This window comes from Notamacropus eugenii, chromosome 1 (genome assembly GCF_028372415.1).
Source record: "Notamacropus eugenii isolate mMacEug1 chromosome 1, mMacEug1.pri_v2, whole genome shotgun sequence".
NCBI classification, from domain to species: domain Eukaryota; kingdom Metazoa; phylum Chordata; class Mammalia; order Diprotodontia; family Macropodidae; genus Notamacropus; species Notamacropus eugenii.
Genome location: NC_092872.1, coordinates 4,781,420 through 4,796,633, shown reverse-complemented (window position 1 = coordinate 4,796,633; position 15,214 = coordinate 4,781,420). Strand labels below are relative to the sequence as shown.

The window sequence follows — 15,214 nt, the reverse complement described above, 5'->3', positions numbered from 1 at the left end:
ACTTAGTAGTGCTGGGACCTTGGACAGGTGGTTTTCATCTCTTTCAGCCTCAGTTTTCTCATCTCTAAAATGGGGATAATATTTGCACAATCTACCTCACAGTGTCATTATAAAAAAAAGTACTTTGTATGCTTTAAAGGACCAGAGAAATGAGAATTATCCCTCTTAATTCAGTGATCTTGAGATGTAAGATGTTCTGGGGTCTGATGATTCCATGAGACTCCAAAGAGCAAGGGAGAACCGATCCCACTTGCAGGGGAGGCCAACTTGGAAGGGAAGAAAATCATCATCTCCAACCACTGAAGTGCCAGCTGCATTTTACTCCATCTTCTTGCCATGGTAGGGAATCTTAGGCTCCTCACGGAGACCCTTCAGGATATTAAAGGGCATTGTCCTTGTAATCTCTGAGTACTGCGGTGCAAAGTCTTTTGTGCTGCCTGCAGAATTCCCTGGGATGCAGTCCCACAAAACTCTACTGAAATGAAATAGGAACTGGGAGCCAAATGCCACCTAAGGAAGGCTTCCTATTTCTACAGTTTCAGGGAGGAGAGACAGAAATGAAAAACCTCTGTATTACAGATGAAAGAAAAGGATGGGGGCTGATACCTACCCCTCTCCAGAGCCCCTGGATCTCAGGCTATGCTTGGGTACAGGTCTGGGCAAGGAGTTGTAGAAGGTCATGGAGGGTGGTGATATGTGTGTATGTGGGACAACCGGAGCCCCCAGAGGTACAAAGAATCTCCGTCTCTCTGTCTCTGTCTGTCTGTCCCTCTCTGAAACTGTCTGTCTGTCTCTCTTAAAAGAAAAGCACAGAAAAACTAACCTTGAGGAGGAGAGAGTTGAACATTTTAATTAAAAGTTAAGAAGTTCTCTCCTTGGGGAAAGAACGCTGTAGGAAGAAGAAGGGGGGCAGATGGGGCAAGGCTTCTTTGTCTGCAGAAACTGGGGCATGGACAGAGGTGGATGGGGTGTGAGTTTGGACAGAGGAGGAGTAGCTGAGGCCCTTCACCTATAGCTAGTAGTTCCTAATTAAAGAGGTAGGAGACTGACTGGAGATGGGGTGAAGCAAGCGATCGTTCCATCACCGCCCTGCCATGAGGATGGGAGGGAATGAGTACATTAATGGAAATAAAAACATTGAACATTCTATTTTAAATACCTCAAACTAATAGCATCATGAACCGTCTTTAGGATCAGTCAGCAGAGGGTGAGCAAGTACATACATACATACACACTCACACACACGCACACACACACAATCCAGTGGTTAGGGACCAGGGAGGCCTTGGTCCTAGCCTTGACTTCTTGGTAGCATTTCAGAGAGAGAAGCAGTAGTCAAAATAACAACAAAACATTAATAAACCACTCTCCACTTCCCCAGTGTCGAGCACTTGGTTCTGAATACAGTAGGTGCTTCATAAAAATTTGTTGACCTGACCTGAAAAAGGAGGTTGGTGATTCTTCAGGTCTCAGTTTCTAGACTGCAGAATTAGGACACGTGGCTTATCCCTGGTCCCTAAGGCACTGAGACCTTAGTCTCTATTAATCCTTTATAGGAGTAAGGTATATTTATTTGACTTTTGATTAATCACATAAAGGAAAGGGAGCAAAGGCATGGATAATCCCAGACATCAGATAACTCAAAAGACATTTGCATTTGTCTGTGGAATGCATTGTATAGACCTGCGTTTGGGGAGAGAATTAGGTCTAGCTTAAGTTGAAATCTAAAAGCATTTTTTCCCCTTTTTGGGTACAGACTAATGGGAAGGATGGAGAGAGGAAGACGGAAGAAAAGGAGAGGAGGAAGCAGCTGGTTAGGGAGAAGGGACTGGAATCAGAGGGAACACTGCCCAGTTTGGAGACTGGGAAAGAGAACTTGTTTTGGGGTCAGGTTCAAATCCTGTCTCTACGGTTACTTGTGTGACCTTCAGGCAAGTCACCAACAACTCTGGGGCTCAGTTTCCTCATCTGTAACATGAGAGGGTTAGACTAGATGGCCTCGGAGGTCCCTTTTTTATTTCTAAATCTATGATCTCACAATCATGTCAGCATCTAAATTCCTGAGTTTTCAAGAATTTCTAGTGGTTTCCAATGGTTTCAATTTAGTTCCTCAAATTATCGTTTGATATTAAAATATCGTTTGATAGTGTTTGATAGTGTTCACAGTATTCATGGGGATACTTTGCTCTGGCTCTTTGCTAAGGGGGCATATGTGATCAAAGGTTCCTGACTAACCCCTTGGTTCCTGTGATGGCGGAGGAGTATTGTATCAAAAATGAATGGCAAATAAACTAAGGAGGGTCACCAACTCTGTGAGCTATGAGAATTGGGAAGAGAGAGGAAGGCCAATGCCAGCTCTGCCTTAGTCTTCTAGCAAAGGTGGGGTGAGTAGGAAGGAGTAGATTTCTTTCATCTTTCCCTTCCTAGAGGCAGCTATGGTAACATTTCACACATGTCAATGAGGACGTGTGCTTATATAGATGAGCCTGAGACTGGATCTCAAATCCCCAAACAATGCTGGGTGCTCTCCATCATTTATCTCCCTAGAAGGTCCTTCTCCAAGTATGTTCCATGTAGCCCCTGATACACTTCCAAAAGCTATTTTGGAAGACAATCTGGAATTACTTGAGAAGAGTCACGAAGCACATCATATATCCTTTGGCCCAGTGAATGTCAGGCTTGGCATTGCAGGGAAGTTAACAATAAAAATCAAGGTCCCATTATCTAGCAAACTATTCCTAGCAGCGCTTTTTTGTTGTAACAAATGTATAGGAAGAAAAAAATGGAAACCAAGTGGGCACTTATCTACTGGAGAATGGTCCATCCAATTCTTGAGTATAAATGTAATGTCATAAGGAAGTAAAATATTCAAATGGATCTGTGACTTCATCGAGTTGGGAGTTCCTTCCAAAGAAGCAAATTATGATCTCTCTACACCTGCCCATCCTGTGCTTGGCCTCTTGTCATAAGTTCATCACGTGGAAGATCTACACAAGTTGTTGGAGGCCTTTCCTGATGTCTCCTGATATCCCGAGGGTGCCAATGGAATGCTGGCAGTCTGTCTCTCATCCCTTCCTCCCCCTACATGACCAGTTTTGTCTTCTCTTCCTGGACTACGTTTCCTTGGTGATATCTTTTATGCCGTTGTTTTCCCAAGTTCCTTAGGTTGTGTGTTGCAGTCTGCTCAAACCCACCATTTGTCTCTCTAGTGCCTTCTCTGTAAAATTAATTTCTAATTCTTAGGAGACTATTGTACACAAGGTCTTGTGGACATGAAGCAACATGTGATAGTGATAGGATGTTGGTATTAAAAAGATGGACCTTTGTTTGCATGGAAAACATTGGGTTGATTTACAATTTCTTGAAGACAATCTTGCCAGCTCAGCTCTCTTCCTTCTTTTTAATTCTGGGTCTAAATTATTATCCATTTGTATTAACTGTCTTAAGTATACCTACTGATGGACAAGTTTTATAGGTTGTCCATACAAATGCATGACAGTCTAGGCAGTAAATAGTTTTCATCTACTTGTCTTCTCCTGGGCTTGATGCACAAAGATCACAGTGAAGAGGTACTTCTGGAGAACTTTCCCAGACCTCTTCCTAATCCACATCTCCCATCCATGGAGAATCTCTCCTCAATGAATGAAACAGCATTCCATGTGCGTGTGTGTATGCATGTACATGTATATATGTTACATATACACATATCTATCTATGTATGTATACATATATGTATACCTACATCTATAGGAGTGGCAGTCAGGGAGGAGCATTTTGGAGTGGAAAATTATAAGGATGGTGAGGGACCTATAGTTCCACTATAAATAGAAGTAGAATATATTCTTTCAGCTTGAACTCTGAGCTGGAGTTCTTCCACAGAACTGGTGAATACTTTTGGTGAGCATATATCTCCCTAGCTTAAGTCTTGCCTGTTGTTGATGAGGAGAGGGTCACCAAACTGAACTATTTCTGTTGTTTGTTTGTTTGTTTGCATTTATTTATAAATTATTTACTTTAGTTACGTTGTTTATTTCAAGAGATTTCGATGTACGGACGGGGGATACTCTGGTGGAAAAGTCTTTAAATGGTGTTTCATTCTACAGAATCAAGTACTTTCTTACAATCAACAACAGATGAACAAAATGTGATCTTACAGTCTCTAAATCTTTCAGTCAGTTGTCAAACAGCAAGGATGTGGCCTATTGCTGAATACTGTTTGTCAAAGTCCATCCTAGAGAATGCCCTGAATCTGGGTATAAATGATTAGTAAAAAGATTTTGTATAGGTGGGAGAGCAAGCATGGGAGGTCAGGAATTCATGTTCTGCTCTTGGTTGCTTCTTTTGGGAATTAATATGAGCTTTGAGGACACCCCCCCCCATATTTTTGGTATCTTCTTTCAGATACCTTTCATCTCAATCTTTCATCATCCTCACAACTGTGACTTTTCTAATAATTGATCTCCATATACACTTGCCCCAATCTGCCCACTTTTTCTATCTTTAGACTCTTCTCTTTAGAGTCGTTTATACCTCTCCTATAAATATAACTGAGACTGTGATGTTATGGTTTGGAAGTGTGGTGGTTTCACTGTCCTTGATGATAGGAACCATTTCTTAGAATAATCCTTCTAAATTATTATACAGATCTTTTCTACTTTTCTTACAGTTGTTGTCCTCCTTCCATTTTTGTCCTTAAATTTCTTTGGGATGACATTTAGTTGACTCTCTTGCCAAGTTTTCCTTGAAATTGGTTTTTACTCTCCACTACTTCTCTCTGCTTACTGAGACAATTAAAACAGCTCAATCCTGAACTATTTAAACAAGTAATTAGCAATTAAAAATGGGAAATGGACAAACAGAAATGACATTGACATTGATTGTAATTTTATGAAGAACAAAAAAGCCCAGAAAACACCTTAGTCAGTAAACATTTGACTTGCAAAATAGAGAGAGGGAGACAGGGTGGAAAAAGGCACTATCAATTTGGAATATAAACTCATTTGTAAAATTTTACAAAGAAAGAGGATGGATGATTATGAGCAATGCTGTCTCATTGGCATAAGGATAAAATGAGAAATGTAAAATTCAGAGAAAAATGGAAAGACTTTTTAATGAACTGACATAGACTAAAGAAAGGAGAAAAAGAATGATACAAAAAGTGAAATAAGGAAAAAAATCCAACACATATTTAAACTCAGATGAAAAGCAATAACCAAATTGGTCCTGTGAGACAATTAAAGAAATGTCCTTCTCACCTTTCAGGAGAGAGGTTGGGCCAACACATGCCGAATGTTGGATATGTCATCAGTTGTCATAGTCGGTTTTATTTAACTTTTTTCTTAAAAGGGCCTGTACTATAAGAGATCAGAGAAAGCAGAGATCTGAAAAAGATTGTGGTACTAAACCCCTCCCCCAAAAGGTAATAATATAACAAGAATATTTATTACATGACTCCCTGTGAGCCCTGGGACACATGGGGAGGGTGTGAAAAGGAGGAGCAGAGGAAGGAAGTAGAGTCACCTAATACTCAAGCGTTGGAAAAGCAAGAATCAGTCATGGTAACAGATATGTGCCATGGACAGGGTACACAGGAGGTGCTTAATAATTGCTAATTGATTATCTCATTGGTTCGGGAGTCAGAAGACTTTGCCTTAGGCTTTTGCTGCCATGACTCAGCTGACCTCTTTTCCTGAAACATTCCTTAATGTCTGGGGGCCTTCTCATTCTGCAATATCCTTCTACCATGCCAAGCTCCCTCCTCTTGTTGGAGGGACAGGCCCGGACTACCCCTGCCTCATTCCTATCCCTGTCCCTGCTTCTAACTGGAAGGACTGTTGCCATGACCCTGCTGCCCTCTTACCCCAGAGCTACCCTTGCAGGCTGGAACTTCCTTCCTCAGTTTTTGACAACTTTTCCCTCTGTAATATCCCTCCATTATGCCAGCCTCCTCCTCCAACTGGTCAGTGTGCTTTTGGGGCCTCCACTGTGGAGATGGGCCCAGAAGAGCCATGATTCATCTCCATCCCAGCTGTGCTTTTAAGACTTCTCCATCATTTCTCCCACCCCTATCTCCTCCATTAGAATGTCATCAGCTCCTTGAGGGCAGGGACTATCTTTCTTTTTGCTTGTATTTATATTCTCAAGGTTTAGCAGAGTGCCTGGCACACAGTTAGCACTTAATAAATGCTTATTACCTATGAATTATGCATGGTTGGCAGTCTGTCCCAAGGTCTCTCTTCTAGACGGCTGGCTTCCTGCTCCTGCCCTTGGAATGATGTACAGGATATGAAGGACACTGATCTGATTCTTTGGAATGTCCCTGACTCTTCCCTTGGCTTAGGGAGGGGGATGCCTGCAGTGCTGGCAAGGTCTTAAAGTCTTGTCAAGGTCACCAGTGACCTTTATCCTTTCACTCTACCCCCATATGCCTGTGGCTTCCTTTCAAGGGCAAGTCGTCTTGCTTTCCCCTGGATCCATTCTCCTTTCCCCCCCTTATGGGGAAGAGAAGGAAAGGGGAAGAAATCTATGACAGATGCAATATTTTGTAGAATGAGATAATTACACAGAAGCCCCATGGGGAGATTAGATTAGTAAGAGATTTCAGTGCCAGAATATTTAATAAAAACGAGACCCAGGTACATGCCAGTGTGAGGAACTAAAGGTCATCGCCATCATCTGTAGATTATGAGATGAAATGCTTGTGACTCAGGCAGTTAGTCTACCGCTTTCTCCGTTCCTGCACAGAGCAGCATGCAGATGGGTTATCTGGGACCTTCAGAGCTGCTGTGATGTGCCCATGCATTCACGTGCACACACACAAACACACTCACATAGAGGCACATGTACACACTCATGAGGAGGGAAAGGGTGAAAAATACACATACAGACACACCTACCCACAGAGAAACACACACTCATGCCTCTAGGCTAATAGTACACATATATCCAGGTACTGAAGAATCATAGTATATACACACAGAGCCACAGACTGACATACAATTATAAACTCATGCCCTATATATGTTCAAATAGATCTGTGATCTCAACAAGGAGCACATTTCCTTCAGTGCTGCAGACTGAATGTCCTATCCTTACAGACATAAAGTCAATGTAAAGAAATGCACACAGACCCACACATGTGCAGTCATGCCCTTCAGGTAGAGCCCACCTTCTACGTTCTTGCTGTATCCCTAATGGAAAGTGACATGGGGAATGTAGGGGTCTTTTGTTTTAATCCTGGACACTTGGAACAATCAGAGAGCGTGGTAATGTCTCCCCAGGATAGCTGAATTTAATCAGTTTTGAAATTTCTCCTATTTTATAACTAGGCAAAGAAAACCAAATGAAGAACAATTATTGGACAGAGATTAGCTTGCTCTGTGGCACAGACAAGGCATGAGGTGACCGTCCATCTGTCTTTTTGTCTGTCCTTCTGTCTGACACGCACATGCACTGCAAAGGGAGGGAGCCATTTCCCTGTGATTAAAGGCACTGCTGATCTAGTCAGCTGAGTCAACAGGGTGTCCATTTTTAGCTTTTAAATTCCTATGACTGGCTCCCTGCATGCAGGGGAGGGGAATGGATTTCTCCAGCTGTTTTTCCTCCTTTTCCATTTCTGTCTCTCTTAATAGATGACATGCTTAGCTGCCTGCTTAGCAGTACCTGAGACACATTCCCCACAGAATGAGTCTATGAGGGCTGGCTGGAAACTTTTATTTTTCTTCCCTTTTCCTGAGGACGCGTGTGGCACATGGATCTGGGTGAAACTGACTAACTGGGTACCTTGCTGACAAAAACCAGAAGCATCAGAATCTCTGAGACTATACCAGGAGATCTGTGATGCTGCCATTTGTACAACTCTCTGCTCACTCATCTCTCATGACATCCCCTCTTGTTCACATACAGTCAGTCCTGATCACCAGCATCATCTGTGTGCAAAGGAGAGACACCTACAGACCTGCGGGGGTGCCTCATGTCATGTGTAAGTCATGTATACAAACAGAGTCTATTTTTCCCGATGAGACCCATCACTTCTATGCTACGTTTCCTTCATTTGAAAAGAGCTCTGGTTTTGCCCCTGAAACCTTTTTTTGGCAATGTAGTAAGTGAAGGTAAACAAAATCTGTTCAATGCAATTCAATTATTTTAATTCATTTCAATTCATCAAGCATATATTAAACACCTTCCATATTCCAGGCACTGTATTAGGCATTGGGGGTACGAAAGCAAAGATGAAATGGTCCCTGCTTTCAGATGCTCAGTATATCCTGCTGAGAACAAATGCTTTAGGTCAACCTGGACTTTCCCATGTTTAAAGCAACCTTCCTGTGAATTCTTCTGTAAGGTGAAGAATTATTCCTCTGATAATTTTCTCCCTTTCATTGGACAGTTTTGAGAATTTGGATTGTGGAATATCGGGGGTCCTTATAGGAGGCCTGGCTTCTGTCAATATCATCCACTTCTACGCAAATATGACTTCTTTGCCCTTAGCCAATGGTAAATCTTGCTTGTGAGAATGAACGGAAGAGGAAGTGTCTTCTGTTAGGACTTCCTCTTCCTCCTCCTAATCATGGGTGAGGAACCTGCAGTCTTGAGGCCACATATGGCTCTCTAGGTCCTCAAGGGTAGCCCTTTGAGGCCCACATGTGGCCTCAAGACCACAGGTTCCCCACCCCTGTAGGCAGACCTAGGAATCACTACCCTGAGCTGGGCTGCTAAGGACTCCAACTTCCTGTGGATTAGTTCCTCTGAAGAAATTTCCTAGGAAAAGACTGAACATAACTTAAGAAACTTTCTTTGCAATTTAATCCAAATCTGACCAAGGCTTTAACGTTTGGCCGAAGGGCTGGCCTCTGACCTTCCTGGTCTCTGAGCTTGCTTGGTTTCCTGGGTTCAGAGATTAGCTGTCCTATTCCTAGGTAATTTCTTTAGCAGTTACTGTGCTTGGGAACCCTCGATTCAGGTCCTGAGCCCACCTTCCCTCCTGCTATTTCCCTCTGTTATACATCCCAGTTTGCTTTCACAAGGGAAAAGGTTTAAGACAGAAACAGTACATAAAGGGAAATGGAGGCACTATTGTATCATGGCAGAAATATTCCTGGATTGGGAGTCAGAGGGCATGAATTCAAAGGCAGGCTCTGCTTCTTAATGAGTGACCTTTGTCAAGGTCATCCACTTTTCCATGTCTCTTTCCCCATGTCTATAAGGAGGTGAGTTAGACTTGATTCTCTCTAAGATCCCTTCTGGGCTGCCCCTTTCTGGGCCCTGGCTTCCTCATTTTAAAATGAGAGGTTTGTACGAGAGATGACTCCTAAGGTCTATTGATCTTATGACTCAACTTTAGATACTACGATCCTAGGAACAGATGTGTGCACAGAAGTACACACAGAGAGCACAAAATACCTGTTCGGTATACAGAAGGCCACTGGGCTTGTCTAGTAAAAGTTTCTGTGGCTGGGTTCTTGTGATTCTCTGGGGTCAGTGGACCCAAGGGGAAAAACAAAAGCCCATGAAATCCAAGGGCCCTCCTCAGGACCAAGGCATTTAATGCTCCCCCTACCATCTGGCTCCCACCCACCTCTCCAGCCTTATTTCATGCTTTCCTTTTTCATGCACTCCATGTCTAAGCCAAACTGGTCTGTCATCTGTTACAGCTGCTCTTTGACCTTGACATTTCCTCTCCCAGTTCCCTACCTTTCCAGAACCATTCCTCCATAGTTTAGTCTGCACTCTCTCCTTATCCCTATCTTTCTGGATAAGGATTCAGAAATTAAAAAAACATTAAATTTATTTTAAAATTAATTTAATTATTTAAATTAAAAAAAAAAATGATTCCTTCAGGGGCAGCTAAGTGGCGCAGGAGTAGAACACCTACCCCGGAGTGAGGAGGACCTGAGTTCAAATCCAACCTTGACACACTTACAAGCTGTGTGACCTTGGACAAGTGACTTAACCTCAATTGCCTTGCCTGCCCCTCTCCAAAAAAAAAAAAAAAAAAAAAGATACCTTCAAGATTCAGTTGGATGTACCTACTGTGTGTTGCTCTCCCTGATTCTCTCCCTTCTTACCGCTCAACCTGTACATTCCTCACTATGATGTAAGCTCCTGGAGAGAAGGAATCTTCTGCTTGTGTCCTCTCTCCCCAGTGACTAACCCTGCATCTATTGAATGGGATGTGACTGTATCAGAGAGAAAAGCAGAAGTGGACAAGAAAGGAAAGCACACGGGATGTGGGATCAGAAGACCAGGGCTTAAGTCTCTGCTTTGTCTCCAAGAGAACGCCCAATGAGAACATGGTTCTGAAAGAGCTTGTGAATTTAATGGGAATCAACACATGCTTATTAAGTCTCCATTCTGCACTGAGCAACGTGCTAGACAGGGTACAGAGGCAAACACAAAACAGTCCTTTCCCTCAAGGGGCTTAATCGCAAAGTGTTATATGACTATGAGCTGCCATAATAATGGGGAGAATCACAAATGTTACCATTTTAATTATTATTAGTAATATCATTCCTCATCATCTGTGGGTATATGAAGATGTGAGAAGCAGGAAGGGAAGTAGAGATGAAAAGAAGGGAGAGGGAAAGGCGGGGGTTGTATGGTTTTATGCCAAACACTCAGTTTCCAAAAATACTTTTGTTTTTTAATAGGATGAAAATGATTTCCCTGGGAATTTCCATCTAGCGACAGTCATCTTTCAGTATCCTCACCGAATCAAGGAAATGATGCTAAAGCAACTGTGGTCTTGGTTTTTAAAAAGGAGAGGCAAACCTCATCTTGTGAGACCCCCCTCAAGCAGACTGTGCATCTCGGTCCAGCAGGTACCAGCACACAGCTTAGAGAGGGACGCAAGACATTTAGTAAGGCAAACACATGGACCATCCATTCATCCATCTCCATCAAAGAAAGGCAAAGCTCATTTGCAAACCTGTTTAAATGTCTCCTGTCTAACTAAGGGCTGGGAGGCTTCTTCTGTCACTAGCATCCCCTGGCAGGCTTGATTTCTTCTAAAACAGCTCCGTCCTCTCCCCCCAGCACTAGACATGGTCCAGCTCTGAGGACCCTGGCTCCATTCACTCCCAGGGCTCTGACCCTTGCTCTGGGTTTTCTTTTTTGTCTTTCAGCTCTTGGCTGGATGCCTGTGAATTGTTTCTTCTGATGGAAATAGTGGCTCAGGGTCAGTCAGGTTGACTCTGTAATGGGGACCTGGGGTGAGAGGAGATAGGGATGTGGGAGGGAGGGATACCTTGCAAGGTGCCCTGAGAAAGCCAGGAATGATAGCCCAAACAAACTCATCTTTATGTACAGGGTTTTAAGGATTTACCAATCACTTTTCTCTTAATAATCCTGTGATGTAGGTAGTGTACATGTTCCTAACACCATTTGATAGAGAAGGAAACTGAGCCTCAGAGAGGTTTAAAGTGACTTGTCTAAGGTCACACAGTTAGTGGCAGAGGTACTCACACATCTGTCCTCCTGACACCAAACTCAGCCCTCTTTTCACTGTATCATTATGTTTCTCAGGTTTCAAGCATCCATCCATTCAATCAACAAACAGGATTAATCATAACGTATGTTTACATAATGTTTTAAAGTTTGCCATAAAGTCTGCATACATCATCTCCTTTGATTTTCACAATAGCTCCAGGAGTAAGGGCCTCTGTTATTATAATTCCCATTTTACAGGTGGAATAGCTGAGGCACAGGGAAGTTGAGTAATTGGTCTATGGCTAATGAGTAGGAGAGATGGCAGTTGACCCAAGATATTTCTGACTTCAGATCTAGCACTCTGTTTCTTAGGCTAAACTGCCTCTTACTGAATGCCAGCTGCAAATAATGCTGGGCTCTATTGGGGAGACAGAGAAGGGGGGGACATAGTCTTTCTTTCAGGCACTTTGTAGTCTTCATGGAGCCAGATGACAAGAAACAGAGCGGGTTCCCCCTGCTATATTGTATACTATATTGTGTAGACAGAGTATAAAGAAATCTCAAGGGCTACAGTGTGATGAAGAGGATTTGTATAGACAGAAATGTGCTGCTCACCATTTTTATAAAGGATTTGAATGAAGGCAGAGTTAGAAGGCTTATCAGATTTACAGACCACACAGAACTTGGGAGGACAGTTATGGGGGATCCAAGAGGATCTGGGGAGGCTGGACATGAGGCTAGGTTTAATCTAATAAGATCAAATTTAATAGGGAATTTTCAAAAATGGTTTTAATACCTCCTACATACAGTTTGCAGGCAGTGAGGTATCTCAGTGGGTAGAACGCTGAACCTGGAGTCAAAAGACCTGAGTTCAAATCTAGCCTCAGATATTCACTAGCTGTGTGACCTTGAGCAGGTCCCTTAACCATATTTGCCTCAGTTTCCTCCTCTGTAAAATGAACTGGAGAAGGAAATGACAAATCACTCCAGTATCTTTACCAAGAAAACCCCAAATGGGGTCACAGAATCAGACATGACTGAAATGACTGAACAACAACAGTGAGAGTTTTTGTCTGTCCTAGCTTTCCTTGTTCAGGCTATTCCTCTTGCTCCATCTCTGCAGAAAGTTTGTATGCATTTGTATGTACGTGCATTCATGATGCAGACATCAGGCAGGTCAGGGGAGGGGCAGTCCATTATGTTAATTAACTGACCAGCTTTTGACCAGCTTTTTCTGAGACATGTATCTGGGCCTTCCCCATGGTGTCTGACTTACGTGTGGGTGACTTAGAGGGGGAAGGGCCACTACCCCTTCTGGTAATGTCCTGTGGCTAGGCATGAGCCAGGATTTGAAGACCAGAGACAGTGCCTACCCTACCTCTGACTGACCCACAGTCACACAAATCCATTCCTCCCTCAGACTGTAAAATGGGGGTGCCTGGTTTATCTCTCTACTCAGTACATAACCTAAATCCAGTCCAAACATGGAGAACATGTTCCTCAAGGCTCCCAGGGACCTAGTTCAAAGCAGCAATGGGAAAGAGTGTTAGATTTGGCTCATGGGTACCCGCTGGATTACCCAGGGTGTCTGTGGAGAGGGCATCCCGGGTAATATTTTAGGGGTATGTGGAAGGACTTGCTTTGCCAGCTGCAGGCAGAGAGAGAGAGAAAGAAAGAGAGAGAGAGAGAGAGAGAGAGAGAGAAGAGCTGGGGTGGGGCAGAGGACTCACACTCATCAATCCCTTACTTTTTAAGATCTAAAAGGAATGTTCTAGTTCCATAAGGAGGTTCATTGGTATTGATTCCAAGAATCCTTGCTGGATATTGAAAGAGTCAAGCGAACTCCCAGGGGCAGGGTGGGGTTTGGCGGCCTCCCAAGAACTTTCTAGAATCTACTATTCTCTTAGCCCTCCACTAAACTTTTGGAAAAGTATTCTGTCTCTGAGTTGGCCCTGTAGCTTTTAAAATAATGGGGAATGGGTGTCAGGAAAACATGGAAACCCAAATCCCACTCACTCATGGCAGTTAGACACCTGTTTCTGCCCCTGGTAGGGATAATAATAGGAAGATGAGGACTGAAGTGGATCCCAAACCATGAACACACATAGTACTTTGGGCTTTGACAAAAGGAAAGGAGAAGTAGAGGGAAGAGGAGAGAAAGGAAGAGGATGAGGAGAAAGAGGGGAGAATGAAGGGAGGGGGAAAAGGACCAAGAAAGCATTGGAAGAATGTCTTCAGACATACATAGATAGCCACCCAGCCACATACATGCATAACTTCAGCTGCATGTAAGGCATTACAGATACACTTTTAGACACGTAGACTGCACAGATGCACACAGAAACATACAGCAGCACACCTAGCTAGCTACATAGAAATGCTTCTATGGCTGCGACCAGGTCTGCACAGACACTCGGGCATCTTCATTCAAGGTATCCAGACCTATGTAATGCTACAAGGGCCCCCATGGACACACAAAGGCACTTAATGATTGTTTATTGACTGACATATACTTGAATGTATGCATGATCTGTCACAGACACACCCCAGATATACACAACACAGCTTCACGAACAGTTGTGTACACGCACAACTGCTGCACACAGAGACATGCACAGTCATGTACAACTACACAGACACACACTTAGCAGCACATATACAATCACACACACAACTACACAGAGTCACGTGCAGAAACACACACAAAGTACAATCTACATACAGAAGAAATTTCATGTTTGTATGTCAGCCTTTCCTTTGTATCCTGCTTGGACTGCGTGAGGCCATTTCGGGATCCAGTCAATCTCTCAGCTCCCATTTGTCTGCCAGGCCTGACTGGTCCATGACTGATTAAACCAACTCAGATCAGTCAGTCAGTCAACAAACATTTCTTAAGTGCCTACTATGTGCAGGGCACTTGGGCGGATCAATGGCAGAAAAGACTAGCTGGAATCACAGAAGTTATTTAAAATGGTTTTTATCACTTTCAAAGCCTTCCTGTGCCTGAGGGAGGCTAACAAAGTGTTCCCTAATACATGTCCTTAGGGGAATTCCTGCAATGAATTCTTTTAAATCAAAATATTAGAAACTCCTATGATCACAGGTTCAGAGATAACAACTTTAGAGCTAGAAGAGACCTCAGAGCCCATCTTGTCTATGCCACCCTCCTTCCCTAGTATACAGAAGAGGAATCTAAGGTTCTGTGAAGGGAATGGACTTGTCCAAGGTCATACATCAGTTTGATGTCAGAACCACAATTTGAATCCTGGCATCCAACTTCCTGTATGTTTCTGTATGTAAACATACAAATGCTGCAGTTCAACAACTCTAAAGATTTATTAAATATTTGTTATGTGCAAAGGGCTGTACTCGGTCGGAGGGATATAACGATTTAAAAACAGAGACTTTGCCTGTCCTCAAGGAGCTTAAATACATCCTACTGACTGGAGAGGAGATCTAATCACACCTCTATAGATAAGAGGGAGATCCTAAACAGCTAGGTTTTGCCCTAGTAGGGTGTCAACATCTCTTTGGGGAGGTCTTGAAATCTGTCTCCAAGTCCAGAAAAGGTTAGGTTGTTCTGTGTGGCCTCAGATGGCAGAAACAAGACAAAGAGGTGAACGTTACAGGGGGACAGATTCCAGTCTAATAAAGGAAACACTTCTGAACAATTAGAATTTTCCACACATGGAACAGGTTGCCCTAGAAGGTGGTGAGTTCCTCATCCCTAGTGGGATGTTCAAGAAGAGATAGGATGGCAATCCTTTTGGGAGTGCTTTAGGGAAGA

At 43.1% G+C, this 15,214-nt stretch overlaps 1 protein-coding gene and 1 long non-coding RNA gene across 2 annotated transcripts in view; one reads left to right on the top strand and one right to left on the bottom strand.

Annotated features, from left to right (window-relative positions):
* The window catches only part of LOC140532005 (uncharacterized), a 38,753-nt gene extending 27,823 nt beyond the window's left edge, over positions 1-10,930 (top strand). The window contains exons 2-3 of the long non-coding RNA XR_011976447.1: positions 7,906-7,981; positions 10,650-10,930. This is a non-coding gene — a long non-coding RNA (uncharacterized lncRNA). The remainder of the gene's footprint in view (positions 1-7,905; positions 7,982-10,649) is intronic.
* CACNA2D2 (calcium voltage-gated channel auxiliary subunit alpha2delta 2) overlaps positions 1-15,214 on the bottom strand; it is a 430,484-nt gene that overhangs the window by 159,584 nt on the left and 255,686 nt on the right. The window lies entirely within an intron of this gene.